Genomic DNA, 16,079 nt, shown 5'->3' on the forward strand with positions numbered 1-16,079 from the left:
TTAGTACAGGGTCTTTGTTCTAGTGCATAAGTCTTTGAATCACTTTGAGTTTTGTGCAGAGATGGGATTAAACTTCATTTTGTTACATATAAATATGAAAAAAATATATGTGTTCTTTAAGATGATAATTATTTTTTCTTATTAATCTCCTCTTTCCCTTTTTTTGTTTTTTCTTTATTTTCTTTATTTTTTTTTTATGTGGTGCTGAGGATTGAACTCAGGGCCTCACATATGCTAGGCAAGCACTCTACCACTGAGCTAAAACTCCAGTACCCCCTCTTTTCCTTTTTATCCTCTACAAGAATTATTAACACCATAAATCCTCAGATATGCTCACAAATGTATGTTTTATCTTTTTACCAATTGTTAGATTCTGATAGGAGTGGAACACATCACAATGACCTATGGGTAGATGAAAGACAGAGTTCTTTCTTACTTATAAATGAGATGAGGGAAAGCCATGCCACAAAGTCACACAGGAGTTGCATGCAGGAAAAGGACAACAGCAATCTGGAACTGTAAGAGGAGGCTTTTGTGTGGCAATCAAATTGTGATAATTTGGGTTGAATGGGTTTCTTGTGGATTGTATAGCTTGATGATTCCACAGGCACAAGAAAAGGAGACTATTTCTAGATGTTTGAAATCAGGGTTTCTGGTAGTTAGACATATATTTTCCAATCCAGAAATGATAGAGCAAGTTAAGAAAAATTATTAAAGGGTGGGTATAGCAAAATTCCCACAAAAAAGAATTGAGGGCTATTTAGCCATAACCTCAAGACAGGAACAGCACAACATTTGTGAAATATTGCATGGCTGTCTAGAATTTGTGTCTCAAATGACTCAAAGTTCTTACAACTTACATTCATTTCTAAATTTCCAAACAATTTCCAAACTTTTTGGTAATTTCCATAGTAACAACCTACTTTCTGTTACCAAAATCTTTATTAATCCCAAGATGCAATAATATAGTACCACAAACTGAGAAGATCAATTATTTAAAGTTATCATTTCACAGTTCTCAAGGCTGCAAGTTCTATCAGAGTGTCAACAGGATCATGGTTTCTCTGGAAGATCTGGGGCGATTCCATTATATAATTTAATCTTTGCTTTGGACTGTTCAGACAATCATTGGAATTCCTTGGCTTGCATCTGTAACTCAAATCTCTGCCTACATCTTCATATTGTGTTCTTCCTGTGTCTCTTTCTCCATGTCTCTTACCTTCTGTGAACACAAATCACATTGGATTAAGGCCCATCCTAATGACCTCATCTTCGCCTGAGTCCATCTGCAATTATTCCCATTTCCAAATAAGACAATATTTTGAAGTTTAGGGAAGGACTATTATTTTGTGTGAACACCATCCAACACAGTGTACTTATAGCTAATTATCCTTAGAATTTTTTTCTTTCTAAACAGATACCATCAAAACCAGAATTTAATTAAGACATTTTAATTGTTCCATATACATAGAGGATAGAATATGTTATAAAGAATAGCTAATATTTGTGAGGATAAATTCTAATGTTAAAATGCAGAGAATGATAAAAAATAAAAATAAAAATAAATAAAATGCAAAGAAATTTTTGTTTTAATGATTTAAAAATGTCCTACACAATTAAGTCTTTTATGTCACAAATGGGAATAAAATATTTAGAAAATAATTTATAGAATATTAAAAAATATATTAGACCTTGGAGTTTAGAAATTCTGAGTGGAAACTCCAGAACCTAATTTTAAGGGAAATTTATTTATCTTCATAGTGATGTGATCTTAAGCATATGAATTATGCCATATTTCCAATCAAGTTGCATAATTCTTGGAAGAAACAATGATATAATTTCTGATAAATGAATGTTTATCAGAATTCTGATAAATAAATGACTAATGCCTATCTCAGAGTATATATTCAATGCATTTTCCTTGTTTTGGTCATACATCAAATATTTTAAATAGTACTTGGTAAGAAGAACTTGTGATTACTCTAAATTCACTTACTCGTTTATCATTTCTATCTTATATGCCTATTTAAAGTACCATTTATATGCTTTATTACTGCAATGGAATCATCAACAATTACAATTTTAATAGAATTAAATATGCCATGGAATATTTATTGGTGTTTGTAATGTTCACCTAAACTTTGATCATTTATAAAACAAATTATCACAGAAATGAAAATGATGGCCAGGCACACTGGCACAAACTAGAAATCTCAGAAGCTTAGCAGCCTGAGTTAGGAGGATCATGTGTTCAAAACCAGCCTTAGCAGCTTAACAAGGCCCTAAGCAACATAGTGAGACCCTGTGTCCAAATAAAATATTTTTAAAAAGGGATGGGGACAAGGCTGAGAAGTCAAGCATCCTGAGTTCAATATCTAGTTTAAAAAAAAAAAGCAATGAAAATGTTGGCTACACGGACACATTTGGAGATATTAACATGTGGATGTCAGAAAAACATTTGGGTGAACAATAAGTAAACATCTACATACCCCAAATCAACAACACTATAAAATGCACAGGTTTTTCAAGTACCTACAGAATGTTTAGCAAAAAGTACTTTATGTTGGGCTGAAATAAAAACTATTAATATATACAAAGGATTCAAATAAGAGGGATTGCATTCTTTAATCACAGTGAAATAAACAGGAAATCAATAAAATTAAACTGGAACATCCTGGATATCTGAAAACTAAGCAACACATTCCTGCATAACCATCTCTCAAAAAAGGAACTAAATAGCACACTTGTAATCCCGGTGGCTTGGAAGTCTGAACCAGGAGGATCTTGATTTCAAAGCCAACCTCAGCAACTTAGCAAGGCCTTAAGCAACTCAGTGAGACCTAGTCTCTAAATAAAATATAAAATGAGCTGGGGTTGCAGAACAGTGGTTAAGCATCCCTGCGTTCAATCCATGGCACCAAAACAAACAAACAAACAAAACAAAAATCTAAGGAACTAAATAAGGTTTTAAAAGTAGTTTGTGCTAGTAAAAGTGGAACTTAGAAGACTTATTAGAACTTGTGAAAATCTGGTAAAATAGTGTAGTGGAAATCATTGTATTAAATTATGTATTTTATAAAAATAATGAAGGTACAAAATTGTTGGACTTTTCTCCTGATAATAGATATAAAGAAAGGAAAATTAAATACATACAAAATAGAAGAGAATGATTATTAATTCTTAGAGTAGAAATAAAGGATAGATAAACCTGTTGTGCATTAGAAAAAGACAATAAGAAGGTCAATCCATTGGAAATAGAACAAGAAGGTAAAATTCTATTGATTTATGATAAGAGTTATCACTACAGATCTTACAGTGAAATAATAGAAACAGAAAGTTACAAATTTTTACTTAGATCAGTGATTCAGATATAATAGACCAATTTCTAGAAAATGTCTAGTAAATAGAAAAATATAATTTGATTAGATTTTCCTTGCTGAAAAAAATGTTGCCTACAGAATTAAAAGCATTCTGTTACCACCCACCCTCTTCCCAATTAATCTATCACAGTTATATTCATGAGTGAATTTTTTTCCAAAAGAAATTAGGTAAGAAATAATATTTATTTTGCAGTCTTCCATAAAAAGGGGGAAGAAGAAGCTTTTTCTTTAGTGAACATGTTTCTACTACCAATCCTCACATGAATCTTACGAAAAACATTTTTGACCAATGTATCTCATAAACAGTTACAAAACTACTACATATTAGTAAATCAAATTTAGTTATATATAAAAGGAATGATTTATTGTGACAAATTATGATTTATTTCAGGAATTCAAGGACCCAGTATAAAACCATAAATTTTGAAAATCTGTCAATGTAATTAACTAAGCCAATAAATTAAAAAGTGAAATCACATAATTACCCCAACGTTTGTTGAATTTAAATAGCCTTTCTTTTTTTTTGGGGGGGGTACTTTTAGATATACATGTCAGTAGATTATATTTGGACATTATACATATATAGAGTATAACTTATTCTAATTGGGATCACATTCTTATGATTGTACAAGATGTGGAATTTCACTGGTTTTGTATTCAGATATAAACATAGTAAAGTTATCTCCAATTCATTCTACTGTCTTTTCTATTCCCACAAGATCTGTCAGGAAAAAATGATACCAGAAGACTTTTTTAAACCAATGATGTGAAAAAATGGATTAACTATGAAAAACATTATATTTAATGGTGAAATACTGAATATTTTACTCCTGTTATCAAGAAAAAAGTCCAATATTTTAAAAAAAACTATGAATATGTCTGACTTAATTTTTAAAAAATCCGTTTTATTTTCTATAACAAAGTATCTTAAGAAAGTGGATAAACACACTACATGAGTGAGTTAAAATATTCAATATTGTTAAGATGTCTATGCTGCCCAAATTATTGTCAAAGATTACTGTGATATTACAGTAATAAAGATAGAGTGGTGTTGGTATATGAGCAAGCAAAAAACTAAAAGAGATCCCTTTATATATTCAATGCTGTTGTCTGAATATGCCCTGTCAAAGGGGTAGTGTGATACAATATGATCAGGAATGTGAAAGTGTTCAAAGGACTTTAGCAATAAGATCATGAGAGTAGATCCTTCTGGATGGGATTAGGGCCCTAATAAAGAAGCTTGCAGGAATGTGTTAGAACTCTTTGGCTCTTCTTCAATGTTAGTATGCCAGAGGATGAACCTAATTGTGTCTTCATCTTGAACTTCCCAGTCTCCATAAGTATGAGAAAATAAAATGCTATTATTTATAAATTAGCCTGTCTCTGGTATCTTCTTATAGTAATACAAATATATTAACTCAGTCACTTATTTGAACCATTCTATTGACACAATAATATAGTGGAAATAGAGAATATTATGGTTTGAAAATGAGGTGTCCCCTAAAAGCTCTTGTATTAATACAAGAATTTTCAGGAGCAAAATGATTAGATTTTGAAAATTATAATTTAATCATTGAATTGATTCACTTGATCGAGTAAACATTTGAAAGGAGCAACAGGGTGGTAACAATAAGCAGGTGAGGCACGGCTGAAGAGTTGTGACACTGAGGGTGTGTTTTGGTGATTGTATCTTGTCCACCTGGCTACTCCCTCTCTCTTTTGGCTTCCTGGCCACCATTATGTGAGCAATTTCACCACCATGCCCTTGCCACATGATATTCTGCCTCACTTTGGGCCCAGAGCAATGGTGTCTGCTGATCATGGACAGATCTTATGAAACTGTGAGTCAAAATAAACTTTTCTCCTCTAAGTGTTTGTCATCAGATATTTTATTCTTCTCAGGTATTTTCTAAAAAGCAAAGAAAACTTTACTAACACAGATGGTAAATCTAATAAATTTCACTAGAAAAAAAATTGTTTCATTAAAAATTATCTAAATTTCCTACCTTAAAGAAATTAGATTTTCTGATGAAAAAAATTTCATAAGAAAATTAAGAGTATAACTTCATGATCATCAGATTGTCAACATTTGGGGCTATATAAGTTTTTATTGGATATTTTAACAATACACATTATGGGGTACAATGTAACTATTTAATACCAATATGCAATGTGTAATGATCAAATCAGAATATTTATAATTTCCAGCTCCTTTAACTTTTTTTTTGTAAATTTTTATTGACATAGAGTATTTGTACTTATTTATGGTGTCATATTTCAATGCATGTGTACAATATGCAGTGATCAAATCAGGACAGTTAACACTTCTACAGGTTATCCTGACATTATGCTTAAAGGCTTTTTCCTAATCATGTTATGCACAAAATATGTAGGAGTTTTTTATGAATTATAGTCATCCCACTGTATTGTTGTAGAACACTGGAACTTATCACTTGTATCTGTGTTTGGTACACATTAACCAACTTCTTGACTGTTCACCCTACTCCAGCACCTTTTCTCAACCTCTAGTAATCACTAATTTAGAATCAAATCCATTTTATTGTCTTCCTCATTTAAGATAGAAAAGGCAGTATTTTTTTGTGTTTGACTTAATGTCGTCCAGTTCCATCCACTTCACTGCAAATGATAAGATAACATTTTTTTTATGACTAAATGGTTTTTCTAATGAGGACACAAAAATTATTTTTAATGAGACTCATTTAGCTGTCTTCATAAAATGGACTTCATTAAGAGTTTTGAATTTCTGTTCATTCAGGGATACCATAAAGAAATTGAAAAGGCAAGCCAAGCCAAGGCATGTAAAAGACATACATCCTGATTTTTTTAAAAAATTGAGTAAATAACATTAACAGTCATTTCAAAAGACAGGCTATCCATTGAACAAGGTTTCAGTCATTATAACCAGAGAAAGGCAAATTAAAATCTCAATGTGTTTTACTTAACTGCCAGAAGAGTCAAAACAAAGTAAAACCAAGTACTAAGTGTTATGTAATACATGTATTCGAAAATATCATAGTTAATGGATAGTTGAGTTATCATAACTATGTCTGTGTTTTATAATATCATATGCAGTTATTCAATGATAAAAATTTGATTCCAATGTATATAACCAAGGGAAATTTGTAGTTGTAGTTGGGACAGGGCATACAAAAGCATGTTCATAGCAGCTTTATTGAAAAAATCCCTAAGCTCCAAAAAACTGAAATGTTCAACAGTGTTATAAATAAATAAACTATAGTAAGTTTATGAAGTGTAATACTATAAAGCTGCAAGATTAATAAATTAATGTTATATGCATGAACCAAGAAGGAACTCATAGACTTAATATGGAATTGAGTGAGCTGAATTTAAAAAAAAGTACATTTTGTATGATACTATTTATATGAAATTTATGAGGTAGGTCAGTTTATAAGAATGAAAGTCAGAAAATGATCTCATTGGTGGTTATTGTCTGATTGTTCTCTATTTTCATCTAGGTTATATGGGTAAATAAATCCAAAATATAAAAGGAATACACTAAACTATAAGAATGTCACATTTCAACAAGAGCAAAATATTAATTGCCCTTTTACTGGATACACACATATACACACACATACAAAAGCAAAAGTTTTGTAGTAACTGCAGCCTTTTGATTAATTTACTACCATATTTTTCAGGAAGACTTAAGTTGCAAGATATGTGTGGACAGATGGGGCACCCAGAAATTTTATTCCTTTGTAAGCCTTGTAGACCCTCAAAGTGTCCTGTTCCTTTTGTTATTTGGATTGTTTATACCTTGTTTTTTTTTTTGTTTTTTTTTTTTTTGGTAATACATACCATTGTCTCATTCTTTCATTTTTGTTTATGCCTGTTTATGGTTTTTGAAAATAAATTATTGGTGCCCAGACTAAAAGAATCTTGATTAAAATCCTCGTGTGACTAGAAATAAAATGGGACAGCTATAAGGCAGGAACACTTTTGCTTAAGTATGCTAATTGGATTTTATATAAGGAATGTAGTGTGCATAAATTTATATTAATTTTAATGTACCTCTACAATAGTTTAATGCAAAATTATTTCTATTTAAATTGGAAAATTAGATGCAGACAAATTAGAGACATTATCATTAAGCCATTTATTTACCATAGTATCTTATGGATGTTCTTATTTTATAGAAATTTTATTTGTTATAATTTGATGTGCCATTCATTTTATTTAAAACTATACTGTGTGAGTGAAAAGCTATTCTGCAATTCTTTAATATAATCATAAATGTTATTGGGTTGTGTTCAGTTCTTTAGATGTACAATTATCTTATATCCTAAATTCTGATTTTTTTTGTTCCTTATAACTTACTGAGTAATGTTTGCTAAAATCTCATACTCTGATTAAATGAATCTATCAATTATCGCCTATCAGATCATGAACTTGGGGCTTATATATACTCAGGTTATATAATTGGTTTAATAAATATATAACATTATAATTAATACACAAGCAAAATATTTTTTACTTATTATAACTAGTATTCCTTTAAAGCTATTTTTTCCTGACATCCTTGTACTTAAAACAGATGTGTAATTATTTAACTTTTGTATGGCAATAATTTTTACCTATTTTTTTTTACTTGTATTTTCTAAAGAACCCATGGCTTGGGTTTGTTTTCTATTTCACTTGACTTTTAAAATTAATTTTTAAATAATTATTGAGTGCAAGTATCCTTTGTTAAAAATCAAAGGGAAATAGAGAGGTATAAAACATGAATATACACAATGTATACATGAGAAATATTATATAATTTATGGGTTAGGTTGTAAGTATGCTTAAATTGACAGCTTGCTGCCTAAATATCTGACATTTAATAACAAATCAACTCTTAGGATTTAGTTTTTTAATTTTCTTTCCTATACCTTGTATAGTTTATAGAAAACGAAGAATGGATGTTGAAAACAAGCACAAAATCAATGTCATTTTCTACCTTAAGTAAATATTTTTCTTTCCTGAAATACTATTTCTTTCAAATGAACATGCAAGTTCTAACATATTACTCTTTTCTGGAAATAATTTTGAGACTAGACTAAGGGTGGCTAAAGATGATATTTTAGAAAAGGAGAGAGAAAAAAAGAGAGAGGGAGATAGAGAAGTGGGAAAAAGGAGAGAAAAAGAGGGGGGAGGGAGAAAGGGAGGAAAAGAGAGAAAGAGAGATAGAAGACTTACTACTACTTTTAGAAGCTGCAAAATGAATACTTACTCTTCAAGATGGAGAAGACAATATCTGGTCCATGAAACATATCATTAAGCTGTCCATAGTAAACAGAAATGATTCCTTTATGTATTTTAGATTAGTAAATGCATTGCAAACTGAGGAAGCCAATTGTTTTTTCCAGAGAAAACTCAAGCACTGTATAAGAAAAATAAAGATTTTGCAGAGGGTTCATTTTCCATTTTAGACTTTACTTACTGAAAAAAGAAAACAACATTCCATCATTTTGTTTATTATCTTTCTACCTAATTTTGTCCAGTGAATACAAGAAAAAAGAAAGAGGAGGACTGAGAATAACATTAAGCCCAGGAACAATGTCTTTACATTGGATTTACACATGTGGCTTTATTCTTCTTGTATAGTCTTTCCATGATTCACAAAAGACCAAATAATTCTATAGTAAAGAATGCCAATTGTTACATGAAACTATTTTCAAATAGATAATGAAAGAAAATTTTCAATTGAATAGATTTTTCCAACTAGATTAGCTTATCCAGTTATATTTGATAAAAAGACCTTTCTGAAAGGAAGTTTTAGCTCATCATATTACACAGTTTATGACTATCATGCTGGAATCACCATAAATGAATAAGCACCGAAAACTGTAAACCAGAAGGCCAGTAAATTTCTTATCAGTGGTTTTACAATGTTTGAAATATAATAACTGGCCTGAGGATTACAAGGATATTTTTTTAAATTTTGTTTTGTATGTAATTTCCTTTCCTGACACTTGAGATCTATCTGATGTGTAGTACCTGTTTGTGTGTATATATGTTATATATAATATATACATTTGATAATAGTTCTGGCTAAGGTCAGAAATGACTGACATAGTTATTTCTCATCAGTGTTATCAGGAACGGAAAGATAAAATGCTAACAAGGATAATCAGCATGGTTTGAGAAATTCATATTATAAAACATTTCATTAAAACTAAAAAATTACCTGTAATCCCAGAAATTTAGGAGGCTGAGACAGGAGAATAGTGAGTTCAAAGCCAGCCTTGGCAATGGCGAGGCACTAAGCAATTCAGTGAGACCCTATCTCTAAAGAAAATACAAAATGGGGCTGTGGATGTTGTTCAGTAGTCCTTTACCCTGAGTTCAATCCCTGATAGTCGCTCCCTCCCCACCCAGCAAAAATAAAGAAAAAAGAAAAGAAAACTAAAAAATTGCTATTTGATAAATTTTTGTTTAGTCATTAGGTACAGAAGCTACTTTTTATTGATTATATATTAATTTACAAATTAAGTATGTATAATTAATATGACTACAAGATGTGGGTGAAAACATAGCTCTCTATTTGCATATCAAGCTATAAATATGGATATTTGTTAATTTGTGAACTGAGATTAAGGTACAGGGACTGGAGTCTTACTGATTTAAAACAGAATTCAAGCTTAACTTAAAAGCACTGATCAATAGATGTGACAGGATTCTTTTATTTATTTTTCTGCTTCACTTGGGGAAATAAATAAAGTAGTTAAAATCTGTGAGATACTCTCTGATATTCACAATTTGGGGGGAAATATCACAAAACATGAAGAATTATTTAAGACCTCTGAAATTCAAACTGGATTCATATCTGACTATTTCAAAATACTATAAGCTTGGTACATTTATAAATAAAAGAAGTTTATTTAGCCCACTCTTCTAGATGTCCAAGTGTATGGTGTCAGCCATCAGCTTGGACCTAGTAAAGGCCTCATGGGAAATGAGATCATAATAGTGGGAATATGTGCAAGAGAGATGTGCCAAATCAACAAACAGGAAGTCGAAGCACAACTCAGGAACCACCTCCCTCTTTTATAACAACTCACTCTACTGAGAGCTACTTCAGGGTCTCAGAAGAACCACCTTAATCTCTATCAAGGACAGGACCCTCAATGACCTAAGGAACACCCACTATGTCCACTTCTACATTTTTTTTTTAAGTACTAGGGGCATTTAACCCCTGAACCATGTGCCCAGATAATTTTATTTATTTATTTATTTATTTATTTGTTTATTTGTTTATTTGTTTATTTATTTATTTATATTTTGAGAAAGGGTCTCACTAAGTTACCTAGGATCTCACTGAATTACTAAGGCTGGCTTTGAACTTGGAATCCTCCTGCTTCAGCCTCCTGAGTTTCTGGGGCCATAGGCATGAGTCACCACACCTGGCTTAGGTCCACTTCTTAAATGCCCCACAAACTCTACGCTGACATAGGATGGACCAAATGTACAACACACACACACACACACTCACACACATACATGTAGCTCAGTGGTCAAGTGCCCCTGAGTTCTTCATTTACAACTTAAGTCCTAAAAGAGACAAGATGTATTCAAACTATATTGTTTGTGTGCGGGGAGGTGTGATTTTATACTTCATGTTGCAGAAGCAGTGAATTATCGAGATGAGGAGATAAAATAGATTTTGGAATCAGAAATTTGGGAGTATGGGAAGGATGAATGCTATAAAAATTAGGCCTCCAAATACAGTGGATTAAGTCAATGAATATTTACTTTCTGCCAGGCCAGATGGTACCTGCCTTTAATCCCAGTAGCTCAGGAGGCTTAGGCAGAAGGATCACAAGTTCAACATCAGCCTCAGAAAAAGCAAATGCTAAGCAACACAGTGAGGCCCTGATTCTAAATAAAATACAAAATACGGCTGGAAATGTAGCTCAGTGGTCAAGTGCCCCTGAGTTCAATTCTCAGTCCACTCCCCTGCCCACCCTCCCAGATTTTTCTTAGGATCCATTTGGTAATATAATAGATGTATGTCTATCATCTATCCTCTACATTGATTTTTATAGTGTAGTAATTATCAAATTGTCTCAAATTATCTTGCCTTTGGGTTTTGTGTTCTTAGTTATAATTTGTCATTTAATAACATCTCTCCTAGTAACTCTGTTCCTACAAATTATTTTTACCAAGTGAAATTTCACCTACTTAACATGTTTGCACCACATGTTGAGTTAACAAAAAGTTGTTAAAATAATCTAATATTTAGTTTTTGTTTCACATATTTATTATAAATAAAAATAATTCATGAGAAAACTGTAGAAAATCACACACACACACACACACACACACACACATACTCTTTAGTTTACAAGTTAAGTCCTAATAAGAGCATTCTAAATTAAAAATATCATAATTTGAAGTGGATTTAGCTAAATAAACAATTAGACATCATAGCTTAGGAGTATGGTTACTGTACAGTATGGGTTGTTTATCATCATCATAGTATGAGTGATTGTGTACTATAGTTTACTGCCACTGCCCAAATTTGTAAGAGGATTATACAGCATAATGCAAGCTTGATAAAAGATCAAAATGAAAACTTATTTATATACTTTTTACTGAATCATATCACTTTTGCTTTATCTCCAAACTGAAAAACCAGAGATTGAAATACAAAAATTTGGAAACCATATATATCAGTCTTTTCAATATAAAACTTGACTATAGTCAATAAGCAAATGGATGGATCATTAGTTTTATATTTTTGCCATATTGAATTAGCACACATTTAGAAGCTTGAAGCAGGTTTATTAATCCTTAGCCCTCTAAGTGCAAGGTCTAGGCAGATCATGGTTCACTTGGTCCTTTTTCTGTTTGTCAAAAGGCCAAAATCAAGGAGGTGTCAGATGTTTGTCTCTTTCTAAAAGATCTGGGCATGAATCCACTTGCAAGTTCATTCATGTTGTAGACACAATACATTCCCATTATAGCTTTAGGACTGGAATCCCCTTTACTTATTAAAATTTATACATATCATTCTCAGTTTCAAGAAGCCATTTGCATTTCATGGTTCATGTTATCCTTCCTCTAGTTTCATTGATAACAATAATAAGTCAACACCTCTTCATGATATGAATTTCTGCTCCTCTTCTTCATCTCTCCTCTGAGTATTCTTTCTTTTTTCCCAGAAAAAAAATAATGTTTTTATTTTAGTACAAGTTTCATTATTTTTCTATAAATAGATATATACTCTTACGTAATCATCTTAATAGCCCAAATTACATTTTGGATATTTCTTTTGTGCTTTAAATTATATGAGCATTACTATCATCGATTTGTTTTTACGTTGACACAAATTTTTAATGTGCTAAAAATAGTTAAGTTGATTGTAAATACTTAAAAATGGTAAAAATTATTACAGACCTTCTTAGTACATATTTTCAGAAGCAACTTAATAATAGACTATGTTGACAGAGAAGTGTTTTATAATACCATCAGACAGCCAAGTCCAAGGAGAGGCCTGTATTTGACCAGTGAGGGTCAACAGTCCTTTGTGGACCACCTTGTGAAATGGCAGGTGTTTTTCTGGGGCCTCGTCTGGAAGGTGGGCCTGGCCACACTGGACTGGCCTTTGCAGTAAGGGTCTAACTCCAGACCAGAGGTCTGCTGGCAATAAAATCATATCCACATCCAGTTCCAAGCCCTGTCCTCCTCAAAGTTGCCATTCCTCTGAAACATAATCTGAAGACTCTGCTGTCACAGATGAGTGGAACAAGGGTACAGTTTGAAATAGAGAGAAAGCCATTACTCCCACCTGGAAAACTACTAATTCATGCTTGTTAAGCTCTGCTTGCTGGCCTATTTATAAATTTTCATCACATAGAACAAATACTGAGAACAAGGTGTCTGGGAACAGAGTCATGAAAATAAATAATTATAAACATAATCTTTAAATGATCATCAAACATCATCAGCAGGACTTTTAAATATTTCTTTATTTTTTTTAAAGTTCTTGATTCTAATTGTTATATATGACAGGAGAATGCAATGCAATTCATATTACACATACATAGCACAATTTTTCATGTCTCTGGTTGTACAAAAAATAGAGTCACACCATTCATGTCTTCAAACATGTACTTAGGGTAATGGTGTCCATCTCATTCCACCATCTTTCCTACCCACATGGCCCCTCCCTTACCTTTTGGGTCTTTTAGTATAGAATCATATCATCAGAAAATAGTGATAATATGAGTTCTTCTCTTCCTAATCTGTACCCCTTTAATTTCTTTTGTCTGTCCAATTTCTCTGGCTAGAGTTTCAAGACCTATGTTAAATAGAAGTGATGAAAGAGGATAGCCCTGTCTTGTTTTAGCTTTTAGAGGGAATTCTTTCAATTTTTCTCCTTTTACAATAATGTTGGCCTGGGGCTTAGCATAGACATCTTCAGCAATGTTGAGATATGTTTCTGTTAACTCCAGGTTTTCTCGTGTTTTGAATGTGAAGGGGTGCTGTATTTTGTCAAATGCTTTTTTTTCTGCATCTATTGAGATGATCATATGATTTTTATCTGTAAGTCTATTGATGTGATTAATTACATTTATTGATTTTCATATGTTGATCCAAACTTGCATCCCTGGGTTGAGCCCCACTTGATTGTGGTGCATGAACTTTTTGATATGTTTTTGTATTCAATTTGTCAGAATTTTATTGAGAATTTTTGCATCTATATTCATTAGAGATATTGGTCTGGAGTTTTATTTTTTTGATGTGTCTTTGTCTGGTTTTGGAATCAGGTTGATATCAAACTCATAGAATGTGTTTGGAAGTCTTCCTTCTTTTTCTATTTCATGAAAAAGTTTGAGAAGTATTAGTGTTAGTTCTTCTGAACTCAGCTGTGTATCTGTCCAGTCCTGAGTTTTTCTGGGTTGGTAGGTTTCTGATGGCAGCTTCTATTTATTGCTTGAAATTGATCTGTTTAAATTGAGTATATCATTCAGATCAGTTTGAGTAAATAATGTGTCTCTACAAATTTGTCAATGCCTTCAATATTTTCTATTTTATTGGAGGAAAAGTTTTCAAAATAATTTCTAATTATCTTTTGTATTTCTGTGGTGCCAATTGTGATGGTTTCTTTTTTATCATGGATGTTAGCAATTTGAATTTTCTTTCTCCTCCTCGTTGTTAGCATGGCTAAAAGTTTATCGATTTTATTCATTTTTTAAAGAACCACCTTTTTGTTTTGTCATTTTTTTCAATTGTTTCTTTTGTTTCAATTCCTTTGATTTCTGTTCTGATTTTAATTATTTCCTGTCTTCTTCTAAGTTGAGGTTTGAATTGTTCTTTTTTTCCCTAGGGCTTTGAGATGTAATGTTAGCTCATTTATTTGTGGACTTTTTCTTCTTTTAAAGAATGAACTCCATGTAATGAACTTTCCTTTTGTAACTGCCTTCATAGTGTTCCAGAAATTTCAATATGTTGTATCAGTGTTCTTATTAATCTCTAAGAATTTGTTAATCTCCCCTTGGATGTCTTTTGCAATCCATAAACAATAATAGCATATTATTCATCCTCCAGGTGTTGGAGTAGTTTTTATTATTTACTTTATTAATGATTTCTAATTTCATTCCATTGTGTTCTGATAGAATGCAGTGTAGTGTCTCTGCTTTTTTGCATTTGCTAAGAGTTCCTTTATAGCATAACATATGGTCTATTTTAGAAAAGGATCCATGTGATGCTGAGAATAAATTGTATTCACACTTGTTAATGAATGAAATATTCTATATCTATCTATCTATATCTCAGTTAAGTCTAATTTATTGATCGTATTATTGAGTTCTACAGTTTCTTTGTTCAGCTTTTGTTTGGAAGATTTATCTAGGGGTGAAAGAAGTGTGGTAATTCATCCAGAATTATTGTGTTTTGGTCTGTTTGACTCTTAAACCTGAGAAAAGTTTGTTTGATGAACAGAGATGCTTCATTGTTTAAGGCATATATATTTATAATTGTTTTATCTTGTTGCTGTATGTTTCCCTTAAGCAGTATGAAATATCTTCTTCATCCCTTTTGATTAACTGGTTTTAGGGTGATAATGAGATAGCAAAAATACAAGCCTAGCATTCTATCTTAACACTCAGGAGCTTAGTATTCATATAACCTCTGGTCTTTTCTGCCAAGATAATCAGGAGGAGATAATTATGTGTAACATAGTATTAGTCCATTATGAAGAATAAAAGGAATGATTATCTATTTTAACTCTGAAAGTTTTAGTATATCAAAATATACCCTTTCCTCTTTCCTTATGGAAGTCACAAGAATTTATATAATGACTTGCAAAATAAATCTCAATAATATAGCCTAGGTTGTTTAACATTAAATAAATATTATATATCTGTGAGATATTTTAAGTGATTATTTTATTTTTAATTTTTTTTCTTGTGAATTTTTATTATTACTAGGATTTTTAAATACTTATATGGATGAGTCTCAAGTGATATGTCCAACTCATTATAGTAATTAGATAAATCAATTTTTTTTAACTTTTTGAGACTGTGTTATTATCCAGATTTCTCTCAAAATCATGGTCCATCTGCCTCAGCCTCTTGAGTACCTGTAATTGCAGGTATCCAACACCATACCTGGCTTTATGAAAAAAAATTATATAGAATTAGTGTATTATCAAATTATTCAAAATCATAA

This window comes from Ictidomys tridecemlineatus, chromosome 8 (genome assembly GCF_052094955.1).
Source record: "Ictidomys tridecemlineatus isolate mIctTri1 chromosome 8, mIctTri1.hap1, whole genome shotgun sequence".
NCBI classification, from domain to species: Eukaryota; Metazoa; Chordata; class Mammalia; order Rodentia; family Sciuridae; genus Ictidomys; species Ictidomys tridecemlineatus.